The 13,361-nt window shown below is 38.8% G+C and overlaps 1 pseudogene; it reads left to right on the forward strand.

Moving 5' to 3' along the window:
• Window positions 1-944, forward strand: LOC147352847 (olfactory receptor 5F1-like; annotated as a pseudogene).
• Window positions 945-13,361: the final 12,417 nt, after the last annotated feature.

The following is a 13,361-nucleotide window of genomic DNA, read 5'->3' on the forward strand; positions in this document are numbered from 1 at the left end:
ATGGCCAGAAAAAACTATACTCTGCTGACTGAGTTCATCCTTTGGGATTAGCGGACACACAGGAGCAGCAGGTTGTCCTCTTTTTCTTTTTTTGTGTGATTTACACAATGACAGTTTTGGGAAATGTTGGGATGATCCTCTTAATCAGAGCTGATTCCCGACTTCACACACCCATGCACTTCTCCCTGGCTAACCTGTCCTTTGTAGATGTTTGTTATTAATCCACCATCACCCAAAAGATGCTGGTAGATTTATTATCAGAGAAGAAGTCCATCTCCTAATCTGTCTGCTTTCTGCAGATGTACTTCTTTATAGCCTTGGCCACAACTGAATGCATCCTTTTTGGGTTAATAGCCCATGACCACTATGGGGCCATATGCAACCCTCTCTTTTACTCCTTGATCATGTCCAGGATGGTCTGCCTGAAAATGGCAGCAGGGGCTTTTAGAGCAGGACTGTTGAACTCTGTAATTCACACAGGTTATGTGAGCAGCTTGTCATTCTGCAGTTCCAATGTCATCCATCACTTCTGTGACAGTCCCCCACTTTTCAAACTCTCTTGTTCTGACATATGCCTATATGAAAGTATCATGTCCATTTTTGCTGGTGTGAATATGGTCGGAACTCTGCTTATGATCCTCACCTTCTACATTCTCTTCTCCATCTACCGTATGCATACAGGGGAGGGAAGGCACAAAGCATTCTCCACGTGTGCATCTCACCTGACAGCCATCATCCTGTTCTATTCCACCTCCATCTATACTTATCTGAGACCTTCCTCCAGCTACTCCTTGACTCAGGACAAAGTAGCTTCTGTGTTCTACACAGTGGTGATCCCCATGTTGAATCCTCTGATCTACAGTCTCCAGAACAGGGAAGTAAAGAAGGGTTTATGGAATGTAATTACTAGGAAGAGTCCTTTCACCTCTGGAATTATTTGGTGAATTTTCTGCATTAAATAGAGTACTTTAAATAAAATAGAGCAATTTAATTTCAAATTAAATTGAAATTTGGAAAGCTGAATTCAAGTTAGTTTTTCATTAGAATATGTAAGAAACGAGTTGCCAGTCCAGGTTCAATGCACAATACTGGATGCTTGGGGCTAGTGCACTGGGACCACCCAGAGGGATGGTATGGGGAGGGAGGAGGGAGGAGGGTTCAGGATGGGGAACACATGTATACCTGTGGTGGATTCATTTTGATATTTGGCAAAACTAATACAATTATGTAAAGTTTAAAAATAACATAAAATTAGAAAAAAAAATAAAAAATATATATTAAAAAAAAGAAAAAAAAGAATATTTTCTAATTAATCAAGTCCATTCATTTTCACATACACGTATCCAATTAGATATAAGTGAAATTACCAAAGTTTTATATAAAACTATGGAAGTGTCATCGAATCATTCTATTTTTCTTTTAGGTTCTCAGAAATAGGGATAATTTGTAAAGAAATTTGGGTTATGAAAATAAGCAATTCAGTATTTAGAGTCGAAAGTGACAATATCACATGAAACTGACCATGCCGTGTATTTGCAATTGTCAATTTATTTTTTCATGATGCATGTTTTTTTCACAATTTATAGTCTGTGAGAGCGTGTTATATACAACATATATCAAACTTTTTAAACATTAAAATAGATTCCAGTTTTATTTATGGAATTATTTCCTGCAGAGTTGCTTAAGTATAAATTCAGGAATATCCTTTCAATTGCAGAAGTAAACATACCAACTATCATTTCCTTTATCCCTGGAAAAACACACATATCTGTTAAGGAAAAAAAAATATAAATTGGTGTAAAAGAGTGCTATCTATAAAAGCAGCTCTCTGATTTGAATGCACACATTTATGATAGTTTTTCTTCTATTCTTTATTTTCTTCTCAAAAGTTTCCTATCCTTCTCTCACTTACTCTCTTCCAAATATTAGTACATAAACACAAAGACACATGTACACATACTCAGATAATCATGTTTCAAAGGACAATAAACAGTATAATGCCAAGAAAGTAAAATACAAATGGCTAAGTACAGAAGAATAAAAATGCCATCATAAAGTAGCTGAATTTATGTGAAAATATGTAAGCTGTGTAGGTTAATGTGCACATAATTTTATTGCAAATAAGTAGTAGTAGTTGCAATGTTAGTTGCTTAGTTTTGTCCAATTCTTTGCCATCCCACACACTGTAGCCCACCAGGCTCCTCTATTCTTCAGGTGAGAATACTGGAGTTGGTTGCAAATATATAACATTGTAATTAGATAGCTCTATTGCCAATCTTTAGCCTTATAGAAATAATTTTAAAACAAATAAGATTATTGAAATTATGTGGGATATAGGCCAAATGGAAAGTATGACACCAGAAAACAGAAATGTGGTCATTTTTTGCTAAACTGAGATATAATTTACTGCCTTGGATGGGAAATTGATGAGTACTTATGTTAGCGTTCTCTTTAAACTTTGTGATACTAGCCCTTCTACAGAAACATTTCTATGTCAAAAACTGAATTTGTGAATTGGGCTCAAAGCATTAAATCTCCTGAAATTGTATTATCATGTTTGCCTTTGTTATAAAACAAATAAGAAGTAAAAATATAATTTATTAGTCATGGTTGCATTGTGTGTGTCAGTCATTAGGAAAACGGAAAGATGAAAATTGCATACATATTTTTATACATCTGTTTGATTATCATCTATCTCCCTGATGTTTGACTTTAAATTTTCTCCAGTCAATACTGAGGAAGATATGGAAAACAATTCCCAGTCTAAAAAAAAAAAAAAAGAAAATACACTACAAAGAGAGATAAACACTTTCTCTTGGTTCTTATTTAAAGAGCTGAAGTAAATAGTTTGGTTGAGCCATCTTTGTATAACAGGCACTGTGGACTCAATCACCTGTGGCCAGGTGAGTGCATTCACACTTTAGTTCAATGGCTACGTGAAATGTGGGAGATGAGTGTGAAGAATGTTCTTGGATAATTTATGCAGAGGGAGAGCAGAAAAAAAAAAAAAAAAAGTAGTACATCTGTGCTAACTTGGTTAAACTCTGACAAAGATAGGAAACTCCTGCATTTCTAAGATCTGAGTGTTCTAAAGCAGAATATTTCCAAAGAGTTGGAGGCTCAGTTCAGATGAGTTCAGTAGCTCAGTAGTGTCCGACTCTTTGCGACCCCATGAATTGCAGCACGCCAGGCCTCCCTGTCCATCACCAACTCCCGGAGTTCACTCGAACTCATGTCCACCAAGTCAGTGATGTCATCCAGCCATTTCATCCTCTGTCGTCCCCTTCTCCTCCTGCCCCCAATCTCTCCCAGCATCAGAGTCTTTTCCAATGAGTCAACTCTTCGCATGAGGTGGCCAAAGTATTGGTGTTTCAGCTTCAGCTTCAGTCCTTCCAATGAACACCCAGGACTGATCTCCTTTAGGATGGACTGGTTGTATCTCCTTGCAGTCCAAGGGACTCTCAAGAGTCTTCTTCAACCTTACAGTTCAAAAGCATCAATTCTTCGGCTCTCAGTTTCTTCACAGTCCAACTCTCACATCCATACATGACTACTGGAAAAACCATAGCCTTGACTAGACGGACCTTTGTTGCAAAGTAATGCCTCTGCTTTTTAATATGTTATCTAGGTTGATCAAGTAGTAAATGTCTTTTAATTTCATGGCTGCAATCACCATCTTCAGTGATTTTGGAGCCCCCCAAAATAAAGTGTGACACTGTTTCCACTGTTTCCCCATCTATTTCCCATGAAGTGATGGGACCAGATGCTATGATCTTAGTTTTCTGAATGTTGAGCTTTAAGACAACTTTTTCACTTTCCTCTTTCACTTTCATCAAGAGGCTTTTTAGTTCCTCTTCACTTTCTGCCATAAGGGTGGTGTCATCTGCATATCTGAGTGACAAACACATACACATCCTAATTTAGGGTGAAGCTTCACTGCAAACAATCATTCAGGGACAGGTGGCTTTGATATTTTCCACTGGTGAGTTTCATGGTTTTTGGCATCGTTTTATGGTTTTGCAATAAAAATAGGGAGGAACAGAATTCTAGGAGGCACCCTTTTGTTACTGAGTCCAAGTTTGCTCTGCTCTCCACACGACAGGCCAATGAATGAATCTGAGAGATAAAGCGTTGAGACAAGGAAAATGACTTTATTCAGAAAGCAGCTGACCCTGAATATTCACTGGAAGGACTGGTGCTGAATCTGAAGCTCCAATACTCAGTCTGATTTGAAAAGACAGCTCATTAGAGAAAACCTTGATGCTGGGAAATATTGAGGGCAGGAAGAGGAGGGGTGTCAGAGGATGAGAAGTTGGATGGCATCACCGACTCAATGGACATGAGTTGAGTAGACTCAGGGAAACAGTGAAGGACAGAAAAGCCTGCTGTGCTGCAGTCCATGGGGTCACAGAGTCAGACATGATTTGAACAATAATTGTCACATATGGTTGATTGCTTTCTTGAGGCGAGTTTTTTCCATGACATTTTCTTCAACCATTTATTTTGTCCCCTGGTCCTGTTCAAAATAGTCCTCCTTTGATAATTTTTGCTTCACTGAACATGGCCTTGGGTTTCTGTGGTCAAGTCAGGAGGGAGGAGCAGAAAAGTTTAAGGAAGGGAAACCCCTTCCACGTCCCAAAAGGGGGCTCTCGTCTAACACTCAGAAATGAATTGTCAGAGGAGACACAGTCGCTGAAAAAGCAAGAGACTTTATTGGGAAGGGACGCCCAGGCAGAAGCCAGGGTGGTGAGGGAGCCCAGGAGGATTGCCCTGCCTTGCAACTCACAGGCTAGGGCTCTATGTTGATGGAATTGGTTTCCAGGCTGTCTTTGGCTGATCATTCTGCTTCAGGGTCCTTTCTGGTGGTGCATGCACTGGTCAACCAAGGTGAGTGTCAACAAGAAGGCTTCTGGGAGGTGGTAGGACATGTGGGGTCTCCTTTTGACCTTTCCCAGATTCTTCCAGTTGATGGTGTCTTGTTAGTTCCTGACCAGGACTTCCCATGGTAAAATAATTCATCCAAATATGTACTAAGGTTTCTAGACAGGGTGGGCAGTTTCAGTCAGTGTGTTTCCCCTAACAGAAACAGTGAAAATTCCATGCACAAGAATCAGCAACAAAGATTGCACATTAACAAAGAATGCAAATTTTAGTTCTCAGCAATGACAGGAGAACACAGAGGGGAAAAACACAAAACAAAGAACAGAATCACTCGTCAAACAGTTTTAATTTTGAGGGTCCTATTACACAACCATCAAGATAAAAGAGAAAAAATGTTACATATTACTGTACTCGGGAATTAGACTTCAGAGTTAAAAGGTTGTGATACAATGCAGTGTACATTAATTTTTTATTGTTGCATAACACATTATCAAAATTTTAGTTTAAACACAGACACACACACACACACACACACACAGATATATATACACAGATACACAGTAATTATTCCTGAGTTCTGTAAGCCAGGAGTTTTATGAAGGAGTTGCATACTGTTCTGTGTAGGGTCTCACAAGATTGCTATCAGGATATTATCCAGGGTTGTAAACTCAGCTAAGGATTAATTGGAGAAAGGCCCAGTTTTGTTGGCATAATTCAATTGCTTGAAATTGTCAGACTGAAGGCATCACTTCTGGCTAGATACTGGCCACAGGCTCTCTGTTCCTTGCTGCATGGTCCTCATCATAAGCAACAACTAATATGATAGTTTGCTTCTTTAAGGCAGCGTGGGCAATAAAGCCTCCTACCGAGATGGATGTTACAGGCTTCTGTAATGGATTCTTATCTACGTGATCATAGGCATCCTACCATACTTCCCTGCCTGGACTAGTAGCAGGAGACATGGCAAACTACAGTCAGTTGGAAGGCATTGACCAAAAGTATGGCTATCAGTAGGTAGGGACCACAGAACCCACCTTAAGAGTCTGTCCATCATGGAAGGAAATTCACAATGTTAATCATATGACCATGCTGCTTTTATGTCTGGAGACAATTTCCTGATCAAAGTATGGATAAATAGAACTGAAAGAATAGCACACATGTATCACTGAGCTGACAGGGCAGAGATCAGAACTCAACAAAAGATCCTAAGATCTGTTCCAAGGCACAAAACAAGGGAGGTGTGTTGGTGGCTGCAGCTGGGGACTGACCAATAGACCTGCATTAAATTTTCCTGAGAGTCTCTGGGAGAACAATGGGATATACATATCCCAGAAAAGGTTACAGGGGGATTCTAAGAAAATGATTATTGTGTGGTTGCGAAAAAATGGAGCTACTAGAGATAAAGCATAGCTCAGAGTCATAGGAGTTGCCTCCAAACCAGAACAGTCAACATCTGAGCATATTTGTGAGGTGGGAGACAGTGGGCCTCTGGGCCAGACATCTGGTGTTGTCAAGTGGGGTAGAGTTGAGCCTTTGTTCTCACCCCAAAACTCCAAGGACAAAGCCAGTGGTAAAAGCTGAGCCCTGATAAAGCCAATAGACAGGTAGGTGCCCACTCCTGAGGTCAAGGAAGACTTCCCTGTCTGCACATGTGCAGGGAGTTCTTGGGGGTTGAAAGAGAAGGGGGTCCCACCCTGTAAAAAGTGTGATCATGCACCCATAGGCCTCTGTGGTGGAATCCATCTTAGAAAAAATAATTGTGCACTCCTCTTGAGGAAGACCCATGGACCAGTCAGATTGAAGGAAGAAACAAGACAATTGGCCAAAGGTAAACAAAGCCCCGGAAGGATGCTCCTATGTGTGTGATTTACACACCTCCACAGTGCACTCCTCCTCACGCAGGACACCCCCCCACCCTTCCTCTCAGGGTGTGTATCTCTGCCTAGTTTCTGATGTACTGCACTCCTCTTCATTATAGACAATGTCCATACCCTTTCTTTCTGGGGGTGCATCTCTGCTCTGCTTCTTAGTTGGGTAAACAAACTGTTTTCCTGTATGATCTCCCATGCATTGAGCTATATCTCTAATAGTAAAATTTGTACCTGTTTTTACCATTTTTCTCTTCTTGAAACATTCTTGCTTTCAGCCAGGGGCAAGAGTCAGAGCCAATTTAATTCTAGACGCTAGTGGTCTTGTGGCTAGGATGCTTGGTTTTCATCCCATGCACCATAGGCTATTTAAATTACCTAGAATATCAAAACCTCAGGAAGATTAACCTGTTCAGAAAAAAAAAATCAGTTGAAAATGACTGCAAGATGTCTCAAGTGATGGATTTAGCAATGCCTCCCATAATCTTTGAATAGGATAACCAAGGACTTGAAATAAAATATAGCTAAACAAAATTTGAGTTAAATACAGAGTTTCAGGGCTTCCCTGGTGGTTCAGATGATAAAGAATCATCCTGAAATGAGGGAGACCTTGGTTTGATCCCTGTCTTGGGAAGATTCCCTGGCAAAGGGAACAGCTAACCTCTCCAGTATTCTGGTCTGGAGAATTCCATGGACAGAGGAGCCTGGCATTCTACAGTCCATGAGGTAACAAAGAGTCAGACACAACTGCATGACTTTCACTTTCACACACAGAGAGTTTCAACAAATACTTAAAACCTGTAAAAAATGCACTGAAATTCTAGAATGAAAGGTAAAAAGAAAGGAAGTGAAATATAAGTAAAAAGAAAAATTAAAGGGATTAGATTTACAGCAATTTGGACATGTGCAAAGAAATGCCAGTGAACTTGAATTCAAATTCTGGAAAAAATCAAACACATAAAGAGTATTTTTTAAATGATGTAAAAAAGTAACAGCCTCAAGAAAGGGATTGTCTAAAATTGCCTAAAATATGAATAACTGAAGGCCAAGTATAAAAAATAATTATAGTGATAGAATAATTTTCAAATTTGTTGGAAATCATGAATATATGTATTATAGTGAGCCCCTTTAGAATGAATAAGAATAAAATCTATCACACTATAGTGAGACTGTTACAGAATGCAAGATTGTGTCCCTGATGCACAGTGAAGCAAAATACAGCTGAAACATCCCAGTTTGAAGCAGAGAAAGCTTGACTGCAGGGCCATGCAAGAACAGGTGCCTCATACTCCAAAAACATTTGGTACTCTTGCAACCATTTTACCAAAGCATTTTAAAGGCCAGATGAAGGAGAGGGCCCCAGTGTACATGATCAGCTCATGTACAATTATGCATTTGGTTGATTCTGAGGTAGCAGAGCAGCTAATATTATCAGTCATTAGGTGCCAGTGGGTCTGGAAATCAAGCAGTTAATTTCTTCCACTTGGTAGTGGTTATTAGCATATGAGGACTTCCCTGGTGGCTCAGATGGTAAAGAATCTGCCTGTAAAGCAGGAGACCTGGGTTTGACCCCTGGGTCGAGAAGATCCCCTGGAGAAGGGAATGGAAACTCACTCCAGTGTTCTTGCCTAGAGAATTCCATGGAGAGAGAAGCCTAGTGGGCTGCAGTCCCAAAGAGTAGGACATGACTGAACAACTAACACTTGACTTCTTTAGCATCTGAAAAACCCAGGGAATGTGCATGAAATACTATTACCTGGGTACTCATAGAGGAGCTAGACAGAGGATGTCAGGGAGGTGCAATAGGGGTCCTGATCTGTTAGACAAATGACTACTTAAAGCTAAAATATTGCCAGGGAAAGTTGGGACTATAATATAGATACAAGTATAATATATGACATCAATAACATAAAGAATGCAATCTGAGGAACTGGCAGTATACTGTTACAAGATTTTGATGTTTGTGAAATGTCAGGTGTGAAGTGCTTAATGTGAGACATGAAGTGGAATGTGGAAAGTTGTAAACAAAGATCAAAGAGGAACAATTTTAACTGTAGGCAAACATTGATAACCTGCAAATTTTAAATTGTAAGCCCTGAAACAATCACTGAAATGATAATAAAAAGAGCAAGATATCAATGTAAAATATAAAACAATTAATTCCAAAATTGGCAGAAGAGCAGCAAAACGAAAGAATAAATGGAAACAAATAGGAATTTATAGTAAAAAAGAAAAAAGTTAAACAAATGCAGACTAAGCAGTCCAAATGAAAGGTAAACATTAAAATAAATAAAAAAAACTATATGTTCAATATCAGCCACATTGAACTGCATTTTGAATAAACAGACTAAAAATGATTGAAAGTAAAAGAAATGAAAGTGAGATAATTTCCATATAATAAATTGTTAATAAATATTTTTGAATGTGCAAAAATGGAGAGAATAAAAAAATGAGATAAGGTATAAAGAAGAAATAAAGTGAAATCGCTCAGTCGTGTTCAACTCTCTGAGATCTCATGGACTCTAGCACACTAGGCTCCTCAGTCCATGGAATTTTCCAGGTGAGAGTACTGGAGTGGGTTGCCATTTCCTCCTCTAGCAGACCTTCCCCACCCAGGGATTGAACCGGGGTCTCCCTCATTGCAGGCAGACGCTTTACCGTCTGAGCCACCAGGGAAGCAAGGTATAAGAAAAATGTATATATATATTAGTTATTAAAGAGGTCATCATGCAAGTATGTTCAGTATGGTGTGTGTGTGTGTGTGCTGAATTGCTTCAGTCACATCGGATTATTTGTGACCCTATGGATTATAGCTCTCCAGGTTCCTACGTCAGAGATTTCCCAGGCAAGAAAACTGGATTGGGTTTCCATGCCCTCCTCCAAGGCATCTTCCCAACCCAGGGTTTGAACCCTGTATCTCTTATGTCTCCTGCACTGGCAGATGGGGTCTTTAACTCTAGCGCCCCCTATAGTGTGTGCTGAGTATAAAGCAAATCTGTCAAAATCAGAAGCAAATACAGCTCTCTAAGAACACTTTTAAAATAGGACAGCATTTTTATTTTATTTTTTTTAATTTTATTTTATTTTTAAACTTTACATAATTGTATTAGTTTTGCCAAATATCGAAATGAATCCACCACAGGTATACATGTGTTCCCCATCCTGAACCCTCTTCCCTCCTCCCTCCCCATACCATCCCTCTGGGTCGTCCCAGTGCACTAGCCCCAAGCATCCAGTATCGTGCATCGAACCTGGACTGGCAACTCGTTTCTTACATGATATTTTACATGTTTCAATGTCATTCTCCCAAATCTTCCCACCCTCTCCCTCTCCCACAGAGTCCATAAGACTGTTCTATACATCAGTGTCTCTTTTGCTGTCTCGTACACTGGGTTATTGTTGCCATCTTTCTAAATTCCATATATATGCATTAGTATACTGTATTTATGTTTTTCCTTCTGGCTTACTTCATTCTGTATAATAGGCTCCAGTTTCATCCACCTCATTAGAATTGATTCAAATGTATTCTTTTTAATGGCTGAGTAATACTCCATTGTGTATATGTACCACAGCTTTCTTATCCATTCATCTGCTGATGGACATCTAGGTTGCTTCCATGTCCTGGCTATTATAAACAGTGCTGCGATGAACATTGGGGTACACGTGTCTCTTTCCCTTCTGGTTTCCTCAGTGTGTATGCCCAGCAGTGGGATTGCTGGATCATAAGGCAGTTCTATTTCCAGTTTTTTAAGGAATCTCCACACTGTTCTCCATAGTGGCTGTACTAATTTGCATTCCCATCAACAGTGTAAGAGGGTTCCCTTTTCTCCACACCCTCTCCAGCATTTATTATTTGTAGACTTTTGGATGGCAGCCATTCTGACTGGTGTGAAATGGTACCTCATAGTGGTTTTGATTTGCATTTCTCTGATAATGAGTGATGTTGAGCATCTTTTCATGTGTTTGTTAGCCATCTGTATGTCTTCTTTGGAGAAATGTCTATTTAGTTCTTTGGCCCATTTTTTGATTGGGTCATTTATTTTTCTGGAGTTGAGCTGTAGGAGTTGCTTGTATATTTTTGAGATTAGTTGTTTGTCAGTTGCTTCATTTGCTATTATTTTCTCCCATTCTGAAGGCTGTCTTTTCACCTTGCTAATAGTTTCCTTTGATGTGCAGAAGCTTTTAAGGTTAATTAGGTCCCATTTGTTTATTTTTGATTTTATTTCCAATATTCTGGGAGGGGGGTCATAGAGGATCCTGCTGTGATGTATGTCAGAGAGTGTTTTGCCTATGTTCTCCTCTAGGAGTTTTATAGTTTCTGGTCTTACGTTTAGATCTTTAATCCATTTTGAGTTTATTTTTGTGTATGGTGTTAGAAAGTGGTCTAGTTTCATTCTTTTACAAGTGGTTGACCAGACAGCATTTTTAAAGCAGCACTAAGGTGGGGCAAGGGTGGGATGATTTGGGAGAATGGCATTGAAACATGTGTAATATTATATGTGAAACGAATTGCCAGTCCAGGTTCGATGCATGATACAGGATGCTCGGGGCTGGTGCACTGGGATAACCCAGCTGGATGGTATGGGGAGGCAGAATGCGGAACACGTGTACACCAGTGGTGGATTCATGTTGATGTATGGCAAAACCAATACAATATTGTAAAGTAATTAGCCTCCAATTAAAATAAATAAATTTATATTAAAAATGGGGAAAATGAATCAGACATTTGCTTGCACTATACGTAGTTTATCTTGTTTCACTGCTTCATCAATAAACTTCTATAAACAAATAAGCTTTTGTTGGTAATAAGAATATTTTCCAGCTTCAGGAAGGAGATTTTTGTAAAAATTCCTCCCACTGATGAGTGTTGTATGTGTGTACACGGGCCGAGGGTGGGGGGTAGAAGACGCATCTTCTCTTTTCTGGCTGCAGGGAGCTCGTTTCAGAGCCTAGTTATGATCCTCAAATTCTCACTATGTGCATACTGGGTATTGAGTCACAGGGCTCCTGGTCAAAATTCTGTGTATAACAAAGTCATAAGGTTTCTGCTGGCACATGCTGTGTGGCAAGTGTTTGCCCTAAAACCTTTGGGGATGGTAGGGGCACATGAGTTAGAGTCAGAAAATACAGACTTTATTCTTTTACTTAGAGTCTAATTCTACCTTTTTGTCAGTGAAAGTGGGATCCAGCCGGTAGAGGTCAGTGTTGGGTACTATTTGAAATTACCTAATTTATTCTATAAGGTCCTCTTATAGAAGCGTGGTAAAAATAATTGCAAGGGAGTAAAACCTCCTGATTAAGGAGGATTAACACCGAAGATCAAAATTCAAAGAAATAGTCTCCTAATACAGTGTAGATGAGCAGAAATGACTGGAAAATGATTCTGTTACACGAACAATAGCAAAACTTAGTCTGTAAATATTAGATTCATGATTGAAGTGCTTCTCTCCACAGAATAAATGCATGTGGGTTGAAACTGAGAAATGTAAATTACTAAATGTTTCAGTAAGAAAAATGAGTTTTTAATTTAGAAAAGGTTATAAGTAATGGTTGTTCTTGGGACTTCCCTGGTAGTCAAGTGGTTAAGACTTCACCTTCAAGTGCAGGGGACACAGGTCTGATCCCTGGTCAAAAAAACAAACAAACAAACAAAAACATGAAACAGAAGCAATATTGAAACAAATTTAATAAAAACTTAAAAAATAATCCACATTAAATAAATCTTCAAATAATATAGTTTTCTTAATCTTTGTTTATAGATTTCATTAATGAATTGTATGTGTCTATTCAGGGATTCCCAGGGTGTCTGAGAGATAATCATACTTTGAATAAAATAATCTGAGTCTCTCTTAAAGGTGCAAGAATAAGTAGAGCAAGATGATAACAATGCATGGTTTTTGGAAAATGACTATTCAGAGGGATTAAAGAAAATAAAATAACACAGGTAAGAAACCAGTTAGTAAAGAATTTGGACACTTTCTTGCAGGTACTGTTGGACCATTAAAGGTGTTTCTTCTTCTAGGACGTCTTTGCCAGCTGATTGAATTTAGGAAGTGGAGAAGGCATGAAATTATATTCTGTGGAAGTCCTGAAGCAAAGTCTGGTCTACTGTGGAAGAATTGTTTGCAAAAACACACCAACTTAATTGCCAACAGGAGCATTTAACTAGCAATTTAGATGTATAGAAGGAAAGAAATATTCCCTTGAGGAAGAAGTGAGGATTTCCTCTCTAAAGAGTCTTGCTTTATAAAAGCAAGTTAAGTTCCTGTTTAAAAATCTTACAGTTCTTAAACAATGTAACATTTAAAAATATATTTAAAAATCAACAGGAATAAAGTAATCAGAAAAATTTGAAAAAGGTAAATATAAACTATTATGTATTAATATTCTATTTTAATTCAAGATAGTTTCTAAATTTCAGGATCAAGATTTAGTAAATAATATCAAACAACTATGGGCTTTCCTTTGTGGATCAGATAGTAAAGAATCTGTCTACAATGCAGGAGACCCAGATTTGATCCCTGGGTTGGGGAGATCCCCTGGAAAAGGGAATGACTATCCATACCAGTATTCTTCCCTGGAAAATTTCACAGAATAGATAGGCTACAACTC

This window comes from Bos grunniens, chromosome 19, assembly GCF_055505025.1.
Source record: "Bos grunniens cultivar Pamir isolate PY7600 chromosome 19, Bosgru_T2T1.0, whole genome shotgun sequence".
Taxonomy (NCBI): Eukaryota; Metazoa; Chordata; class Mammalia; order Artiodactyla; family Bovidae; genus Bos; species Bos grunniens.